The sequence below is a fragment of the Orcinus orca genome, chromosome 13 (assembly GCF_937001465.1).
Source record: "Orcinus orca chromosome 13, mOrcOrc1.1, whole genome shotgun sequence".
NCBI classification, from domain to species: Eukaryota; Metazoa; Chordata; class Mammalia; order Artiodactyla; family Delphinidae; genus Orcinus; species Orcinus orca.
Window position 1 is genome coordinate 84,752,458 of NC_064571.1, and position 20,418 is coordinate 84,772,875.

General features: G+C 42.4%; 1 long non-coding RNA gene across 2 annotated transcripts in view; it reads left to right on the forward strand.

Moving 5' to 3' along the window:
• The window catches only part of LOC117203270 (uncharacterized), a 72,349-nt gene that overhangs the window by 1,501 nt on the left and 50,430 nt on the right, over positions 1–20,418 (forward strand). Inside the window, exon 2 of one of the 2 annotated variants that reach the window (XR_004485964.2) lies at positions 9,644–9,833. The exons of the other annotated variant lie outside the window; for it this stretch is intronic. This is a non-coding gene — a long non-coding RNA (uncharacterized LOC117203270). The remainder of the gene's footprint in view (positions 1–9,643; positions 9,834–20,418) is intronic. 2 annotated transcript variants of the gene reach the window in all.

Sequence of the window (20,418 nt, forward strand, 5' to 3'; positions counted from 1 at the left end):
CAAGAGGCACCCAGTCCAGTGGAGCATTCAGTCTTATTATTTTAATCATGGCATTAGATAAATGCTCTTCTCCAGCTGTGTCACCCAGGTCATTTACCACGCTTGGCTCTGAAACTTCAAACTCTTTCCAAAAAACCTTACCCATCTTCAAAGCATTAAGTATTGTCATATGGACAGCTTGATTGTAGGCCTCTAATTTTCCAGACAAACCCTGATTTCAAATGTTGAAATTTTACAATGGGAAGGGGGCACTGCTGAATGCCCAGCTAAACTGGAGTTAGTATGTTGAACTGAAATACGAGCACCATAGCATCAGGAAGTTTTGTCTTTTTGTTTATTGCTGTATACCCAGGGCCTAGAACAGTACTCAGCTTATAGAATGTGATCAATAAATATGTGTTAAATGGATAGATGACTTTGTAAGATTTTTACATATATGCAAAATAGTTTAAAGAGATGACGTATCTTGATTTGAGGCTTTGGACATGTGGTTGCACAGAAATGAGTCACAGATTTTCCCAGCCATTCCTTAACGGAAAATTGAGTGTTTTGAGCAAAGTCAGACTCCTTGGAAGAAAATGTCTTCTTAGACTGTAAGACTTAGATGACTATTTCAGCAGAGAAGCTTTAATATGCATTTCTTAAAACTGGTTCACATGCCATTGCTGACCTGTCAGATTGGCACAGATGATTTTTGCTTAATGGAAATAATCAGTGGCAGAAGGGCTCAGTGAGATGGACTCTGTCTTGTACTGCAGGTGTGAGTGAATGTGGGCATATTTCTTGAGAAAAATTCAGCTGCATAACAGGTGATATGGTGGAGCAATATTGAGGCAATGCCAAGAAGAGGAAACAGGGAAATAAAATTAGAATGGAGATAATAAACCCTTACAGGGATTGAAGAGTCCCTGGGCCAAGATTTGATATAACACCAAAGCCTGATTGAAGGTATTAATATATCTAAAGAAAGAATGTGTAATCAGCCAGAGATGTATTTAGCCCTTCAATCCTAACAAAAGGAGGACCTAACCATAGCAAGGACCCCCACACCACTCTTATGCCCACGCAGTTAACGTCCCCAGGGAACCATACCTCTTAAGTGACAGACACATAATCCAACACAAACTATTATTCAATTCTGCCTGTAGGGAGAGAGGACACTGAATATAAAGGATATTTTCTCTGGGTGTAGATTACTGGATTAGCAGTTGTTCTTTCAGCTCTCTGAAGACATGGTTCCATTTCTTCTAACTTTCATTGTTTCTGTTGAGAAGTCAGCTGCAAATGTTATCAACTATATGCTAAGTAACTAGAAAATTCCTAATTGTTTGGAAATTAAGCAATAAACTTCTAAACAGCCCAATCAACTGAGCAGTCACAATGGACTGACAGAACATTTTGAACTGAATAAAAATGGAAATGTATCATAGCAAAATTATGAAATGCACTTAAATCTGGAGGGCAATTTATAGCCTGAAATTCATGGATTAGAAAAAAGAAAGGCTGAAAATCAATGATAGAGACATACATCTCAAGAAGTTAGAAAAAGAAGGTTAAACCAGATAATAATAATAATAATAGAAGGAAGGAAATTAAAAAGAAGAGAGATTAATAAAAGAAAAAGCGAACATTCAGTGGGGATGGTCCACAAACTAATATTAGCTCTTTAAAAAGAATCATAAATTCAGTAAACCCTGGAAAGACCAATCAAGAAGAAAAGCAAAATTAACCAATATTAGAACAATAAAAGTGACATCACTACAGATACCATAAACATTAAAAAGATCATAAGAGGATACAGCTCTAAGATAATAAATTTGAAAATGTTGATGAATGGACAGATTCCTAGAAAAACACATAATCAAGAGCTATGCAAGAAGAAATACAAGATTTGAACAATCTTATACCTATTTAAGAAACTGACTCTATAAGTAAAAAAAAAATTTCTCACAAAGAAAACCTCAATCTCAAATGGCACAGCTGATAAATTCTACCAAAATTTTGCGAAAGAAATAACACCCATCTTACACAGACTATTCCAAATAATGAAAAAAGAGAGAGCAGTTACCAATAAATTTTGTGAGGCTACCTTAAACTTGATGCCCAAATCTGACAAGGATATTTCAAGAAAAGTAAAAATTGAAGTCCATTCTCTCCTCAGGACAAATGAAATATCAGCAAATTGAATGCAAGTCCTTTGCTGTATTCAACAATATATAAATAGAACAGTAAATCAAAAGGACATTGGGTTTATTCTAAGAATGCAAGGTTGGTTTAACATTGAAAAACAATAACAACAACAATTTAAATAGTAATCCAGATAGTGTGGTGCAAGGATAGACAAAAGATCAATGGAACTGAATACAAAGTCCAGAAACTGACCCATAGATACATATAAGATAACCTGATTTTCAACAAAGGTGCTGCTAAAATTCAGTGGGGAAAGGATTGTTCTACAATAAATGATTCTGGATCATTTGAATTGAATTCATATGAAAATTATTGACCCCCTATCTCACACAAAAATTAATTTGAAATGAATCACATACCTACATGTGATAGGTAAAACCATAAAGCTTCTAAGAAAAAAAAAAAGTAGGTAAATATGTTTATGGCTTAGGATAGGATAGATTTCCTTAAAAGATCACAAAACAGCACTATCCATGAAAGGAAAGATTGTTATATTGGACTTCATTAAAATTTAAAGTTTTAGCTCATCAAAAGACATTGTTAAGGCAAACAAAAGACTGAGAGATGGTATTCATAATTCATATATTCAACAAAAGACTTACCTCCATAACAAAGAATTCTTACAAATCAATTAAAAAATAATTAAAAGTAGGCTAGACTTGAACAACTAGTTCACAAAAGAGGACAGCTAAAAGAACAATAAATATATGGAAAGGTGCTTAACATCATGGGTCATCAGAAAAACGAAAATTAAAACAACAATGATAGGGGACACGGGTTCGTGCCCCGGTCCGGGAAGATCCCACATGCCACGGAGCGGCTGGGCCCGTGAGCCATGGCCGCTGAGCCTGCGCGTCCGGAGCCTGTGCTCCACCACGGGAGAGGCCACAACAGTGAGAGGCCCACGTACCGCAAAACAAAAACAAAAACAAAAAAAAAACAATGAGATGCCACCACACATCTACCAGAAAGACTAAATATTTTTTAAAAATTGAAAGTATCAAGGTTCGCCAAGAATATGGATGAATTGGGTCTCTTCTACTTTCCTGATGGGAGTATAAATTGAATATTTTGGAAAAGTCTTGGAAGTTATACTAAATCTATGCTAATTATGACCCAGCAATTCCACGCCTAGATATATACCCAAGGTAAATTAGTGCATATGTTCACCAAAAGATATGTACAATTATTTTCATAAACCTTTCTTTATAATAGCCAAAAATTACAAACAACCAAATGTCCATCAACAGGAGAATGGACAAGCAAATGTGATTTAGTCATCCAATGGAATACAGTACAGCAATGAAGAAGAATGAACAACTGCTACATAAAACAACATGAATGAAACACAATGACATGCAGAAGAAGCCTATGGCGAATTTAAAATGGCCTTAAATTTTTTTGCCACTTCTCGCATTGGTTCTTGAAGTAGAATATGATGTAATAAAAACCTGGGACTTCCCTGGTGGCTCAGTGGTTAAGAATCCACCTGCCAATGCAGGGGACATGGGTTCAAGCCCTGATCCCACATGCCACGGAGCAATGCACCATAACTACTGAGCCTGCGCTCTAGAGCCCACGAACCACAACTACTGATCCTGCATGCCACAACTACTGAGGCCTGTGCACCTAGAGCCCATGCTCCACAACAAGAGAAGCTACCACAATGAGAAGCCCGTACACCGCAACGAAGAATAGCCCTCACTCACCACAACTAGAGAAAAGCCTGCGCTCAGCAATGAAGACCCAATGCAGCCAAAAATAAATAAATAAAATTTTTTTAAAAACCAAAAAAACCTAAAACATGTGCCCAGATCTAATCCTATCCTAACACATACCCCTTAGACAGCAAAATACCAGAGAAAAATTTTGAGCATGCATACCCATTATACAGATATGTATTTTTGTATATATTATATACATGCAGGACTGTTCTAGTGATGTATATTATAGAACACTCATAAATATATGAAATAAATGTTTATGTTTATTGATAAAATAAATAAAAATTTAATTTACTTATTAACATAATAAATAACTTTCCTTTCAGTGAAAATACGAGTAAGAGTTACGTAATTAAAGAGTTCACTAGTCTTTAAATCTTGGCTTAAAACTGTAATACAGTGATTTGTAGTTTTTGTCCTAAGTTCAATTTAATACTTCTTTTTAATGGCAGTCATAAAAGAAAAAGATACCTCACAAAGATGCATAGAACCAAGTGTTCTCATAACAATGGACACATGTGCAAACATCTAGTCTCAAAATGCTCTCTCCATAGCATGTTACTTCGAAAAAAGCAGTAACTTTTTTTTTTTTTTTCGGTACGCAGGCCTCTCACTGTTGTGGCCTGTCCCGTTGCGGAGCATAGGCTCCGGACGCGCAGGCTCAGCGGCCACGGCTCACGGGCCCAGCCGCTCCACAGCATGTGGGATCTTCCCAGATCGGGGCACGAACGCGTGTCCCCTGCATCGGCAGGCGGACTCTCAACCACTGCGCCACCAGGGAAGCCCCAAAGCAGTTACTTTTTTATGCATTAAACAACTGAGTGCCTAGCTTGTGCCAGACACTTTTTTTTTTTTTTTTTTTTTTATTTTTGGCTGCGTTGGGTCTTCGTTGCTGTGCACGGGCTTTCTCTAGTTGTAGCGAGCAAGGACTATTCTTCGTTGCGGTGCGTGGGCTTCCCATTGCAGTGGCTTGTCTTTGGTACGGAGCCCGGGCTCTACGTGTGTGGGCTTCAGTAGTTGTGGCTTGCAGGCTCAGTAGTTGTGGCTTGCAGGCTCAGTAGTTGTGGCTCGCTGGCTCTAGAGTGCAAGCTCACTAGTTGTGGTGCACGGGCTTAGTTACTCCACGGCATGTGGGATCTTCCCGGACCAGAGATTGAACCTGTGTCCTCTGCATTGGCAGGCAGATTCTTAACCACTGTGCCACCAGAGAAGTCACCAGACACTTTTTAGATAAAAGGAGGAGATAAAGCAATAAACAAAAACATCTCTACCTCATGAAGCTTACATTCTAGCTGAGGGAGACGCATAATAAGTAAATAAATAATTATAAAATATGTCAGATAGCAAAACACTGCCACGAGGAAAAAGAAAGCAGAATGTGAAGATTGGGGGTGGGTGGGAGTTGCTATTTTAGACAGAATGGCCTAGGAAGGCCTCTTAAAGGTGAAATTTGAGAGAAGACATAAAAGAACTGGGGGACTGGGACTTCCCAGTGGTCTAGTAGTTAAGACTCCGCTCCCAATGGAGGGGGCCCCGGTTCGATCCCTGGTTAGGAAACTGTATCCCACATGCCGCAATGAAGATCCCGCGTGCCGCACCTAAGACTTGGCCCAGCCAAATAAATAAGTGTTAAAAAAAAAAAAAAAAAAAAGGAACTGGGGGACCTAGCCATTTAGATTTGTTGGGGGTTAGCACTCCCGGTGCAAAGAACTTGAGACAGTAAGGTGGTCCTTAATAAGCCAGGAGGAGGTGGCAGAGGGCAGGAGGTCAGAGAGGTGGCCGGGCCAGGTCATGAGTAAGTTCTTGTGGATAATAGTAAGGACATTAGAGTTTATCCTCGGTGAGATGGAGAGCAGAAGAGTGACGGCAGCTGACTCATAGTTTAGAAGGATTGCACTGGGTGTCTGGAGAGTAGATTGGAAGGGGCTGGTGGAGGGGCAGGGAGATCACTCTGGAGGCTACAGAAATGACCCAGGTGTGGGCTGCTGGTAGGGTGAGGGTGGAGATGCTGGTGAGAAGTGGTCACCTTCTCCATAAATTTCAAAGGCAGAAGTAAAAAGTCTTTCCTTACGGGAAGGGGTGTGAGGAAAAGAGAAGAGTTAAGGATGACAGCAACGTTTGGGGTCTGAACCTACATAAGAATGCAGTTGCCATTTTACTGAGACAGGGAAGACTTAGGTGCGGGCTTATGGTAGGGTTTGGGGAAAAAAATCAAGAGTTCAGTTTAGAAGATGTTTAAGTTAGTGATGTCTATTTGATACCCAAGTGGAGATGCTGAACGTGCTGTCGCATAGATGTTTGATGCTCAGGGGAGACGTAGGAACCGGAGGTATAAAGTGGGGAGTCCAGAGCCTGGCTAAAGTCATCAAGGGTCTGAGAGTAGACAGAGAAAAAGGTGTGAGATCTAAGACTGGGCGCTGCAGCGTGTGCACGAGGAGGGGCCAGAAGGAGGACCCGGAAAAGGAGCCTGAGCCAAGTGCCTGGGGGTAGAAGGTGGCCAGGAGCATGCGGTGTCCTGGATGCCAAGTGAAGAGAGCGTGGCCAAAAGGAAGAAGCCCTCAACTGTGTCCAGTGCTCCGGAGAACTACGGGAGGACAGGGACCGGGGGCCCACCGGCAGATTTGGACAATGGTACCATCAACAACAAGAAAGCCAAATAGAGTGTGTTCAAGAGCGCAGACCTCACCTGTCAGGAACTCTGTTGCAGACAGAGGCGGGGGAGCCGTAGCTGGTAGGCGATGTAAAGTCCAGAGAGACTTTGGTCTGCTTTTGTTTCTTTGCTTGCTTAAGACGTTTATAAGCTGATGGAAACGAGCTGTCAGAGAGGGAAAAATGCTGATGCAGAAGAAACAGGGCACGATTTCAGGGGGCTCTCCCTGAGCTGCGAGAGGGGCGCGGGATATGCGGCCCAAGCAGAAGGGTTGGCCTTGTAGGCAATTCATCTGTGAACTGAGAGCGTGTGAGCAGGCTCAGGCACTGGTGGGAATGGCTGGAAAGGCTTTCCTGAGTATTCCAGTGAGATGGGAAGCAAGTCATCAGCTGAGTGGGGTGGGGGCTTGTACGAGGTCTAAGGAGGGATGGGAGGTGTAATAGCTCTTGGAAATGGGGGAGTTACACCAGAAATCTAATAAATTGTCAGGCAGCATTAGGGGCCCCCTGGGCGTCTGTGGTCGTAAATATAGAGATAAGGCCACTCAACACATCCAGCCATTCAGCTGCTCGCTTGGTTAAAACATCCCATTTACTCCAAAGGGACAAGTGAGGTGTACTCACAATTCCAAAAATATCTGCCAGGCAGTATGCCCCTGACAGCCACTTGTTATCACATGTCCAAATCTGATACTTTCATTTTGTGTAAAAAGGAAAAAAAGACAACTCATCTGCAAGTCTGACAGGTCTTTCTAGTATTTTGCCATGAGACAACCAACAACCTTCGAGGTGGAAAAAGGACTTTCACGGGTATTCAGCCCATTACAGGTTAGGGTGACAATCCCGTGGCATCTGCAAGGTCTTGTGTTTATAAAATTAGCCAGACCCGTGGCATCCTGCAGCAATGTGCACACTTCTGCCTTCCGCCTTTGCTGCCACTTCCTGCTAGTGCATGAGGCCATGGATGGATTTCACCCGCGGCATTCTAGGCAACCTTATCTCAGAGTCCTTTTATTATTCTAGTCAAAGCAGCCACTCTTTCATTGGTTATATGGACACAATCTTACCTGAAATATTGCTTTTATAAAAGAAATTATTTACTGTTGAGAATATATGCTCCCTGGTGCATCTTCCCATTAGCAGCTCCTCGAAAGTAATTCCTTCCATATTTCATTTTTGAAACAATCTAGTGACTACCATGAACAGGGACTTGTTAGAAACATCTGTATTTTATCCAACTATATAGCAAACCTTCAAATTGCAAACCTGTGTAATTTGTTCTCATACTTGTTTCTTCTAAATTTTCAGCACTTTCTACGTCTTCCAACATTATTTGTTGTCTGTTATTTCAGCCATATTTATTACAACAGAATAGAAAACTGATAACTATAAAATATAACTTTAGGGAGTAGATAGATGCTTTAGAAAACGCAGCTGGGTAGGTAGGTACCATGACTAGGTGGGGTAAGTGCACAGAATTTTTATGGGGTCATCAGGGAAACCTCTCTGAAGAAGGGCCAGGTGAGCCAAGGTGGGAATGCAGTAAGAACCGTGCAGGACTATGGGGGACTATGTCCCAGGGAGAGCGACAAGTCCTGAGACGGAACCGGGCTTGGTGTGTTTGAGGAACAAAAGGAAGCCTGTGTGTCTGGAGGGTAACAGGTGAACAGTAGAGTCATTGGCCTCGGGGTCAGATGCTGGGCAAGGCCCAATTGCTGAAGGTCTCCTGGACCCACGGGGCTAATACGAGGCCAGTACACCCTTACAGCCCCTTCTACGTGTTACACCAGGCGTCCCTGGTGGGTCCTGCCTCCTGGCCACCATCACTGGCTCCTACCAGGGAGGCGGGAAGGGACTCCTGGTGGATCAGCTACGGCTGCCTTGTCCTGCCCACTTAGCCCAGACCTGTGTGTGGGGATAACAGACTTCACAAGATTCTGACTCAGAGAGAGCAGGGAGAGCCTGGGGGAGCAGAAAAATGGGGCCCCACATAGGCATAAGCCAGGTGTTGGGGCTTCACTGGGAGGGCAGATACTCCCACCCCAGGAGTGGAGGAAGGAAGGGCCTGAGGACACCAGGGTGCAGCCCCCTCTTCTCACCGTTCTTACTGAAATTCACTTCCATCTAAGGGCGTGCATTTGTTAAAACCCTCCACGAGTTTTCCGGCCAAGGGCACTAACAGCGCTGCTTTCCTTGGTGAGTGAGAGCCAATGCATATGTAACGTTTTCTGGGCCAAACACCAGTCTAAACCTGTTAACTCCTTTGAATATTATCAGCAGCAGCAGCCCCATTTTACAGACAAGAAAACTAAAACAAAGAGATTTTAAATTTCTGTAAGTGGCCGAGCCAGGAGTCAAAACCAAGTAGCCTAGTGGAGAACATGGTTTTGGCCACATGGCCCTCTCTGGAAGGTCAACCTCATGAAATACGGCAAAATATGGCCCTCCACAGTGGGTCCCTGTGGCTTAGCCAGTAATAAGATATTGACTACGTTAAGAACCTCAGATGATATTGTAAGGCTCAGAAAATGTTTGAATATAATTACTCTTAGTTCAGCAGAAGCTGAGGGACAATTCAGTACTGCAAACAATATTGTTTTATTAAGAGAAATTCTGTATTTCAAGACCACAAGTGACCTAGTGGCTACTGATTTAATGGGGAAGTTATTGGAGGAGTTTGACGTGTTTCACTCTGTCAAATCCTAGCCCCAATAGGGACATTATTTAATTAGTGAGACTGTATCAAACCAAAGATCACACAAAAACCAGAAATGACTTAGAAATTATTACACTGATTTGATGAATGCTCTGTGTTTCAACTTACATCATCTGTAAGCAGTTTTATTATATAAACAGATATAGTTTGGTTTATTTAGAAAATAGAAGGGAATGTATTTTTAAATTGTGATTTACGTAGAAACTTAAACATAATATATATTTCCCTACCAGTTGCTAAATATGAGTATTTTGAATATTTCTTCTGAGGCCACAGAAGGTATTTCAATTTAATTCTAAATGTGTTGTGAAGTCATTGAAGGATTTTGAACAGAGGAATGACATGCTCTATTTTATTCTTTTAGTTGTTATTCAGGTCTCTGTATGGGGAACAGCCACAGATCACAAGGGTGGAATGAAGATGGCTAATTGGGAGTGTCGACTGAAAAAATGCACAACCTAAAAGTTGGGAATTATGTTTTATTCAGCGGACATACTGAGGACTTAAGCCCGGAGACAGCCTCTCACGTAGCTCTGAGGGATTTCTCCAAAGAGGTAAGGGAGGAGCCAGGATATATAGGAATTTTTTGCAACAAACAAACAAAAAACAAAAAAACCCCAGGTAGTTGGAACATCAAAAGATTACTGTTAATTAAAGAAAAACCAGGATCTCAAGTTAATGCATTTAGCACTTTTCTGCGTACGGGCAGGTGCAGGATGCTCATTGAAATCATTTCTTTGATATGCACCTTAGCCATCTGGGGCCAGTATCCTGCTCGCTCCATCCTGAACACCCTCCGGGTGCACCATGGGGACGTGGGGTGCCTGTGGTTGCTGAGGGCTTGTTGACCGCAACAGCCTTTGTTTACTGATATGGCAGGCGACATTCTCTGTCCACAGGAGGCTGTTACAGGAATCCAACCCAGACATGGGTGTACTTGGATAAGAGCACGGTCGTGGGCAATGGGATATAGATATACTTTGGAGGTGGAGCCAGCAGTGGATTGGGTGTAGTTGTGAGAAGAATCCTAGGGATCTAGGATAACGTTGTGAGGTGAATGGTGGAGCAGAGATGGTTATGAGTGGGTTTGGGGTGAAAATCAAGATTTGGGACACCTCAGGTTTGATATGTCTCTTAGAAATACAAGAGGAGACATTACATTTAAATGAATCTGGAATTCAGAGATGTTCTGGCCGGAGACGTGGATTTGGGTGTCCTAGTGCCAAAATGAGATTTAAAGCCCTAGGACTAAATGAGAACACCTGGGGAGCGAGAGTAGCGAGTGAATGAGGCGAGAGCCCCAGGCTGAGACGCGGGCTCTGTGACCTTTAGAAGTCAGAAGGGCAGAACAATCTAGTAAAGGGAGTACAGAAGGAGCGGCTAAGGGGAATGAGGAAAACGGGCGGAGTATGGTGACCAGAACCACGTGAAGAAAAGTGTCAAGAAAGAAGAAACATCAAATGCTATTAAGAGTTAAGCATAAAAAAACCCGACAAAAATAGTTAAGCATAGAGTTGAGCTTAGCACAGGACTTAGCAAGATGCACGGCACTGACAAGGCGGTTTTAGTAACGTGTTAAGGATGACAGCTGAATTGGAGTGGGCTCAAGGCAGAGCCGGAGGAAAAGGGCAGACCGTCAGTAAAGGCCTGTGAGGAAGAGCAGGGAGGTACAGAGAGGGTAAAAATGTGAACTACTACAGCGGGTTTGTATGTGAATGGAAATGAAACATTGACTGGGGTGGGGGATAGAATTACAGGATCAAAGTCCTTGAGTGGATGAGAGGGACAGATCTGACCCCAGATGAGGCCACCCTGAGGGGCTGCATTATTCTCACCTGACCAGGCCATTGGAAATTCCTGGAATGTGGCCACCTCTCAGCCAGGCTGGGGCCCCTGTCTGCCGGGTGTGGCCACATCTGAGCATCGGAGCTGGTTCCACCGCCTCCTCAGGACCTACCCCCCTCCCTGGTGTTGCCAACATCCCAGGGCTTGGAGCCCAGGACAACTCACCTAGATTTTAGTTAAGAGGTTCTGCTGAGCGTGGAAATAGCTAAATACTATTTCTAGGAGGCGACAGAGCAGAGACTCTGCAATCAGGAGAGTGGATTTGAATCTTGGCCCTGAAACTTCCCTGCCAGCTGTGCGACCTGGACAAATCACTTCTCTGAGTCTCAGGTTTCTCATCTGCCATGTGGAGATGATAACTTTACCAAGACGCCTTCTGAGATTGTGAGGTAGAAACGGGATAGTGGGTGTGAAAAGGCTCCGTCAAAGCTCTGTAAGCTGGGACGTGAGATGCAAATGCCATAGATTGTCATGAGGCTTCATTCACTGTATCATTTCCCCCATTCATCTCTCAAAACAGGCACAGCTTGTAGAGGAAGCATTTCTTGGGACACATTCCTGGGCACTCCTCTCTGTGGGTTTAATTTTCATCACTAGACTTTTAAGCTTTTTTAAAGATAAGAGCAAGTGCTTGGCTCCTTGTGAGAGCCTCCAAATTTCACTACAGACATAAATATATCACGTCAAGATCACCAGCTGAGAGGGAGGGGAGACGTATTATTATCTTCAAAGCTTTCTGGGAACCTATTAAATGCTAATAACAAAGCACTGGGATAGTCTAGAGTGCAAACACCTGTCACATGCATGAGGCTCCTTTCTCCTTGGGCGCCCATCAACGTTTCTGCTGGAGGAAGAGAGAATCAAGTGTGTCCCCGAAGAATGGACCCTCCGAGTGCTCCAGGACCTGCTAGCGGCCTGGCCTATCCACACCTGAAGCTGAAACCCCCTGTGTTTTGCGTAGTGCTAGGGAGAAAGGTAAAGAAACGAATACGGGCTGGGGACAGAGTGTTTGGAGCCATAAAAGGCCCATTACTCAGGTTATCTCATCACTGAGTTGGGAGGTAATTGTTCTCTCCTCATCAAACTGGGAGGGAAATTGAGGCTCACTGGCTCACGTGGCCAACAAGAGCCAGAGGGGGACACGGTAACTCATTTCTCCCTGCTTCAAAGCCCACTCGTTCTGCTAACAGAGTAGGTGCTTCCTAAAGGTTTTCGTAGTGAACGAGCGAGTGGGTGAATGAATAAAGTCCTCCGGATGCAAAATTGCCTTTTGTCAAAGGACATCAACAGCCATAGGCACAGCCCCGATTACACAGAAGCAAAACCGCCTTGTAAGATTCATGTGAGGTCTCAGAGTGTGGCCTGAAAAGCTCAGGAGTTTCCCAAACTCTCGAGTGATAAGATCACAGGCAGGTTGCAGAACCTGTTGGGGGCTGGTTTCTGCATTTCTAATCTTGGGGCAAACATGTCTTGCTCCTCCCTCCCTTCCAGGAAGCAGAGTTAACAGAACACAGGTGTTTGTAGCTCTGGCCACGAGCCTTAAAGTCCTTGAAAGATGAGTCCTGGCGCGCGACCCTCCCGTGGCCAGTACTGGCTACATAACTCGTGGGGCCCAGCACAAAATGGAAATGTTATGCCCGTGGATTGAAAATTAATAAGAACTTCAAGGCGGTGGCCTCAGAGCAGTAAATCGAGGCTGGGGCCCTTCTGAGTATGGGGTCCCGTGTGACCGTACAGGCCGCACACCCACGAAGCCAGCCCTACCTGTGGCTGTTGATTCTGGAGAAGGGAAGAAAAGATCTTAAAAGGAGATTGGTGGGACATCTTGGGAGCACCCAGAATAGGACAAATCAATAAAGTCACCATGGAGATCAGGTTCTAGTTTCTTGAAAGACACAATTTCAGACTAGAAAGAGGGTTAAAATTCATCTAGTAAAGACAAATATCATATGATATCACTTATTTGCGGAATCTAAAAAAATAGTACAAATGAACTTATTTACAAAACAGAAATAGAGTCACAGATGTAGAAAACGAACTTACGGTTACCAAGGGGGAAAGGAGGAGGATAAACTGGGAGATTGGGATTGACATATACACACTACTATACATAAAATAGATAACTAATGAGGACCTACTGTATAGCACAAGGAACTCTACTCAATACTCTGTAAGGATGTATACGGGAAAAGAATCTAAAAAAGTGGATATATGTATATGTATAACTGATTCACTTTGCTGTACGCCTGAAACTAACACAACTATATCAAACTAAATCAACTATATTTCAATAAAATTTTTTTTTAAAGTATTAAGTCCATAAGGACCAAGGAAATGGGAGGAGAGGCAATGGTAATTGAAGAGGATTTGAAAGTGGGCATGTGGGGTAGGAGGACACACAGACCAGAAATGGGGGAATTGAGTGAAAATCTGAATACTGCCCCTCCCCCTTCCTAGAATGCCAGTAGCAAGTTTTATATCCCCACCCAAGGCAGGAGATAAGAATCTTCTCTGGAGTAAATCCCAGAGACTACCATTTGGGATTCTTTACAATGAGCTGGTTTGAAGTTCTGTCCTATTAGACTGAAGCCCTAGGACCCAAGTCTGGCTTACGTGCAAAGAGATTTCTAGGCTCCCAAGTGAGAACCGATGGCTAAGTACCTCCAGACACAGGGGAAATCTTCTAACTTGAAGACAGAAAACAAAACAAAACAAAAAAAAATGGGAAAAAGAATTGGGAGGATCAGAGACAACCTCAAACTGACAATCTCCCTGAAAAGAGTAGGGATGATCTATGAAAGAAGAACCAGAAAGCTTTGGGGAAAAAAAAAAATCCACTAAATAAGGAAAACCTCTGGAAAGTTACATATACGACTCAAAATAAAAATTCAATATAAAAAGTAGGGCTTCCCTGGTGGCGCAGTGGTTAAGAATATGCCTGCCAATGCAGGGAACATGGGTTCAATCCCTGGTCCGGGAAGATCCCACATGCCGCAGAGCAACTAAGCCCGTGAGCCACAACTACTGAGCCTGTGTGTCACAACTACTGAAGCCTGTGCGCCTAGAGCGCCTGCGCGCCTAGATCCCCTGCTCCGCAACAAGAGAAGCCCCTGCAATGAGAAGCCCATGCACCGCAACAAAGAGTAGCCCCCGCTCGCCACAACTAGAGAAAGCCCGCGTGCAGCAACGAAGACCCAACGCAGACAAAAATAAATAAAAATTTTAAAATCCAAAAAAATAAATAAAGCAAGAGGATAAGTCTAAGAGGTTAAAAGCCAACTACTAGAAATGCCAGATAGAGAGCCAAGGGAACAAAATTATGAAGGAAACTTCTCAGAACTAAAGCATGATTTTCCAACTCAAAAGAGCTAGCTCAAGGGATGGGCCTAGCACGGAGAATGAAAAAGACCCATGGTCAGGTACACCACGGTGAAGTTTTTGACTATCAGGGATACAGAGAAGATATTATAAACTTCTAGAGAGAAAAAGAAGAGGATCAGAATCAATGGACCTCTCAACAACACTTTGGGATCTAGTGGACAATGGGCCAATGCCTTCAATATTCTGATTTACATCCTACACTTCTATATTCAACCAAACTGTTCATCAAATGAAGATAGAATAAGATACTTTCAGACAGGCAAGAACGAAAATCATTTACTTCCCTTGTACCTTTAGTGAACTACTGGAGGTAGTGATCCAATAAAACGAGGGAGTAAACCAAGAAAGGAATACATGGAATCCAGGAAGCAAGGGATCCGAAGCGCAAGAGGCAACATGAATCCACACGATGATGGTGAATGGAAATTTCTGGTTGACATTGGTACCGCATACAGTTTAAATTGGAGAACTTGGAAGGAAGGCTCTGAGAAGAAGGTCTCTAGGAATAAGATGAACATGATATATTTGAGATTACGGAAAACATTATTAATAGAACTGAAGCAGGCTTTATTGGGATATTAGGAAAAATTAAATGTGTAGAAAATCAGGCACATGGGAAAATGAGTAACTCCAGTAAAAGTGAAGGACTGAATAACTAAGGTGTTATGGGGTGGGCAGAGAGTTCGAGTGATGCTCTAGTGAATGACATTTGCACAATCATAATTAAATATGTCCTGACTATAACTACATTGGGGGGAGAGGGAAGTGGAAATGGGAAGGTGAGGGAGATCTGAGTCCTTACTTATCATTGTAGGGACTCAGTAGTAGTGTCTCAAAATGTAAATTAATAATTAAGAAATAGGGATAGCTCCAGTCCATGGTTTTTAATATCATCTGTAAGACTTCCAAGTTTAAAATGGTGAAGGAAAGGTGTTCCCACTTCTTTTTTTGCTCAAAAACAACCAAGGAAAATAACAAGAAACACAAAACTCTATTCTTGACACTTAGCAGACATTGCAAATCTGAACCATTAAATGTGAACCGCTAAGTGGCTAGAAGAATGACAAAAAAGTGAACGAAGATGAATCCAAATGCCAATAGAAGCATAATTTATTTATAATAGAATTCACCAATTTTAAGTCTACATGATGAATTTTGACATATGTCTTTAGTAGTGCAACTGCTGTCAAAAATATGATTTAGAACATTGCAGTCAGTCCCCGTCCCCATCCCTGAACCCCTAGCAACGGCTGATCTGCTATCACCACTCCAGGTTCTCCTTCTCTAGAACTTCCTATGAATGCATATAGTATGTAGTCTTCTGTATCTGACTTTTTTCACTTAGTAATGCTTTTGTGATTCATCATGTTGTTGCATGTATAAGTAGTTTATACCTATTAATTGCTGAGTAGTATTCCATTTAGGTATAGATTTTTCTTTATCCATTTACCAATCAATGGACATCTGGACTGTTTCCAGTTTTGGGCTACTCTGAACAAGGCTCTTATAAATGTTCACGTACAGATCTTTGTGTAGACATATATTAAATATTCTCACTTCACTTGAAAAATACACAAGAGTGGAATTCCTGAGTCATATGGTAAGTGAATGTTTAACTTTGTAAATAAATGCTCACCCATTGCTCCACCTTCTAGCCAAACTTGGCATTGTCTTTTAAATTCTATCCACTACAGTGGATATGTAGTGGTATCTCCATTTGGTTTAAATTTGCATTTCCCTAACAACTAATGATGTTGAACATCTTTTCATGCGCTTATTTGGCATCAGTGTTTCTGATAAAATGTTCAAATCTTTTGCCTGATTTTAATTGTCTTGTCTTAATATTGAGAATTCATTACATATTGTGGACATAAGTCCTTTATTTTGTGTATGTTTGCAGACATAGTCTCCCAGTCTGTGGCTTGCCTTTTCTTTTCTTTCCTTTTTTAAAAAATTTATTTTATTTATTTATTTTGGCTGTGTTGGGTCTTTGTTGCTGCGCGTGGGCTTTCTCTAGTTGCAGCGAGTGGGGGCTACTCTTCGTCGCGGTGCACGGGCTTCTCATTGTGTTGGCTTCTCTTGTTGCAGAGCGTCGGCTCTAGGGTGCGTGGGCTTCAGTAGTTGTGGCACACGGGCTCAGTAGTTGTGGCGCATGGGCTTAGTTTCTCTGCGGCATGTGGGATCTTCCTGGACCAGGGCTCAAACCCGTGTCCCCTGCATTGGCAGGTGGATTCGTAACCACTGCACCACCAAGGAAGTCCCACCTTTTCTTTTAACTAATTGTGCTTTCAAAGAGCAGACATTTTCAATTTTGATGAAGTCCAAGTTATTGATTTTTAAAATTTTATGTGTCCTATTTTTTAAATCTTTGCCTAACCCAAGATCACTAAGGTTTTCTCCTATTTTTTTAAAGGTTTATAGTTTTAGCTCATTTTTGTACGTATAGCCACCAATTATTTTAGCACCTTTCGTTAAAAAGATTATCCTTTCTTCCATTTAATTGTCTTGGCACCTTTGCTAGAAAACCAGTTGACCACATGTATGTGTGGATCTATTTCTGGACTTTCTATTTTGTTCCATTGGTCTATATGTCAACCTTTACTTGAATACCATTCTATCTTGATTTCTGTCAGCTTTATAGTAGGTCTTGAAACCGGATTGGGTGAGGCCTCCAACTTTGCTCTTTGTCCATGTTGTTTTGGCTATTCTACATGCTTTGCATTTCCACATAAATTTTAAAATTTGCTTACTAAATTTTTCAAAATAACCCTGCTAATATTTTGAATGTCATTGTGTTGACTCTATAGATTAATCTGGGGGAGAATTGGCATTTTAACAATACTGAATCTTCCAGTCCATGAGTATGGTATGTCTCACCATTTGCACTCACCTTTAATTTCTCTCAGTAATGTTTCATAGTTCTCAGAGTACAGTGATTGCATATATTTGTTAAATGTATCCCTATTTCATAGTTCTGTGCATGTGTGCTTGTGTATGTGTTTGAGAGAGAGAGAAGAAAAGGGAGGAAGGTAGAGAGTTTCCTTTATGTTCCCAAAGTTGAGCAAAAGAAAATTGGTTAATTAAGGATTGTGGTTAGCTGAATTCCAGTTAAGTAAGATTTTACTGTATTTGGCATTCACGCTAATAGCTCTGATTATGTCACACCCCATGTTCAGAAACCTTCACTGGGAAATAATTATGGGATGTGCTCAAAGAATGTAGTATCAATTTACAACGGGAAAAATTGGAAACAACTGAGCAAGCTGATTAAGTGATGCTATGCTCTTACCTTGCAGCCATAAAAATGACATTAGGCAACAGTGTTTTTCAGAACGGGGTCAGGGTGTCTTACAGGGTCAGGCGGGCATCAGGGCTCCCACCCATGTTCTGATCACAGTAGTTCTACTTATATCCCTTTTGGCCTTTGAGGTTCCTGGTAGGATTTTGTTTAAAAACAGAGTTCCGGTGCATACAATGTTTAAAAACCATTATTGCAAAAGAATTTTTAATGACCAAGAAAGATGTTAATGGAATTATAATCAGATTAGAAAAGAATATGTGTTTTATGTCCCTGTTTGGGGAAAAAAGAAATATGTGTACAGAAAAAAATTGGTAGGTTATACATGTTTCAAAATATTAATAGCAATTATATCTGCACAGATTGTGACTTATTTCTGAATGTTCTCGTATGTATTTTTCTAAATATGTATGGTGTAAAGTGTATTGTTGTTTAATGAGAATAGAGTAAACTATAAATTCCTTAGTGTGTCATTCAAGGCTCTCCACCATCTGATATTAAAGGTCTTTCTAGATTCCTTGGTAAACCTCAGCTCATCATAGAGTTACAAGTTTAGTCTCGAAGAATTACTCACCGTTTCCTGAATACGCCCTTCGTTTCCCTGTCCCCACACCTTTTCTCCAGCTATGTTCTTTCTTTTTTCTTTCTTTTTTTATTTGGCTATGCTGGGTCTTAGGTGCGGCCGGCAGGCTCCTTAGTTGCAGCTCGCCAGCTCCTTAGTTGTGGCATGCACGTGGGATCCAGTTCCCTGACCAGGGATCGAACCCAAGCCCCCAGCATTGGGAGCGCGGAGTCTTAACCACTGCGCCACCAGGAAAGTCCCTCCAGCTATGTTCTTAGTCCAGAATTCCCTAATCACAGACCCACTGGTGTTTAACCCATTCAAAGAGAATGTGATAAAATGTACATTAAAGGGGAGAAAAAGACAATTCAAAGCCATATAGAGAGTATGATTTCAACTAGTTTAAAAAACACAAAGAAAAAACTGGAAGGAGCAATGTAAGTGATGTATAGAGGCAGCACCTCTGTATCAGGATTATCAATCTTTTGTTTGTTGCATTTTATTACACTTTCCACATCATCTACAGTGACCTATTAAAATAGGAAAAAAGGAAAATAATCATAGCCATTTAAAGACCTATATCAAATGCTAATCCCTCCAAGAGCTTTTCACAGAATAATAATAATAAATTTTTTAGATTCTCCGGCCTGTGTCTCCTAACAATTTCACTGTATCTGTGTGTTGCATGGTATAGTATGAAGTGACCTGAATCTGTAGGCAGAAGACCTGGGGTTAATCCTGGCCTCTCCACTTGCTGGCCTATACTTGGCAAATTGCCTTACCTCTCTGAGTGTCTGATGCCTCCCAGGGCTGTAGTAAGGATTAACTGAGACAACATGAATAGGCTCTGTAAACTGTAAAGTGCTTTTCAAATGTATGCTGTCTGATTCTCCCACGAGGCTGAAGTTCAGTCATCCCAAACTATCCACCATAGGCGACACTCAACAAAAGACTGTTGATCTAAATCTTCCCACCGTTCCAAAAGAGAGCAGAAATCTCTTTGTATCCTGAAATGTTACCAGTAGACTGGGATTTAATAAAGGCCTGTGCTTCGGAGAGACTGTGATTTTCGTTTTGATTTCCCTTTGCTGTTCCCAGGACCTGTGGCCTTAATGAGCCATCCAGTGGGCTCCAGCACAGCCTGGGGGTGCTAGTCAGTGTCACTAAAATAAGAAATTACAGGCCAGAGCAATACTTACCTGAACATGGCTCTGGGTTTATGGCACCTACCCCCAGGCGTTAACTCCTTGAACTGCATTCAAGACCCTAACCAAGGGGCTTCCCTGGCGGTCCAGTGGTTAAGACTCTGTGCTTCCACACACTGCACAGGACATGGGTTCCATCCCTGGTCAGGGAACTAAGATCCTGCATGCCGCAATGTGGCCAAAAAAAAATAAAGAAAAAAAACAAGACCGTGACCAAGAATGTTACAGAGGATTAAGCATTTGTATTTGTGAGCTCAGAATGAACATGTCCAGATCAAGGCCTGCACTTACTAGAATATTCGTTACAAGGGCCAGGTGTGGGAGAAAGAGTATAGAACTGCAAACCAGAATTCCAGTCCCAGTGTTGCCACCAGGGCCATGTGTCCCTGAGTAAGTTCTTTCTTTGCTCTGGGCCTCAGTTTCTCTATCAACAACGTGAGCATCTGGACCAGCCTGCTTCCAGCTCCGGAGTTCTCAGATGTTAGCATCCCTATCAGCTTAGCTTCCCAGTGCCCCAGCTTGTGCCCTGCTATGGGGACCCTGCCTGTGTGACCTGCTGCTGTCACATCCTAGCCAGGGCCTCTGCCTTGTCCCCAGGCACACGTGACCCAGGCGGGCTGAAACGCTGATGGAAGCTCAGTGAGAAGGATGGGCTGACTTCGGGCTTGAATTGACTTCTCAGGCTAAAATCAGACAGACGGGGGAGGCAGATGAGTACCAGCCAGATGGAGGTTCCGTGGAAAGTAGACCCAGGACCTTTGAGGCTTTGCTTTTGTAGGGGAGCAGGGTCTTCCTTCTACCTTCCTAGGGTTTTTCAGCTGGCCTGAGAATTAAATTGACATAAGACA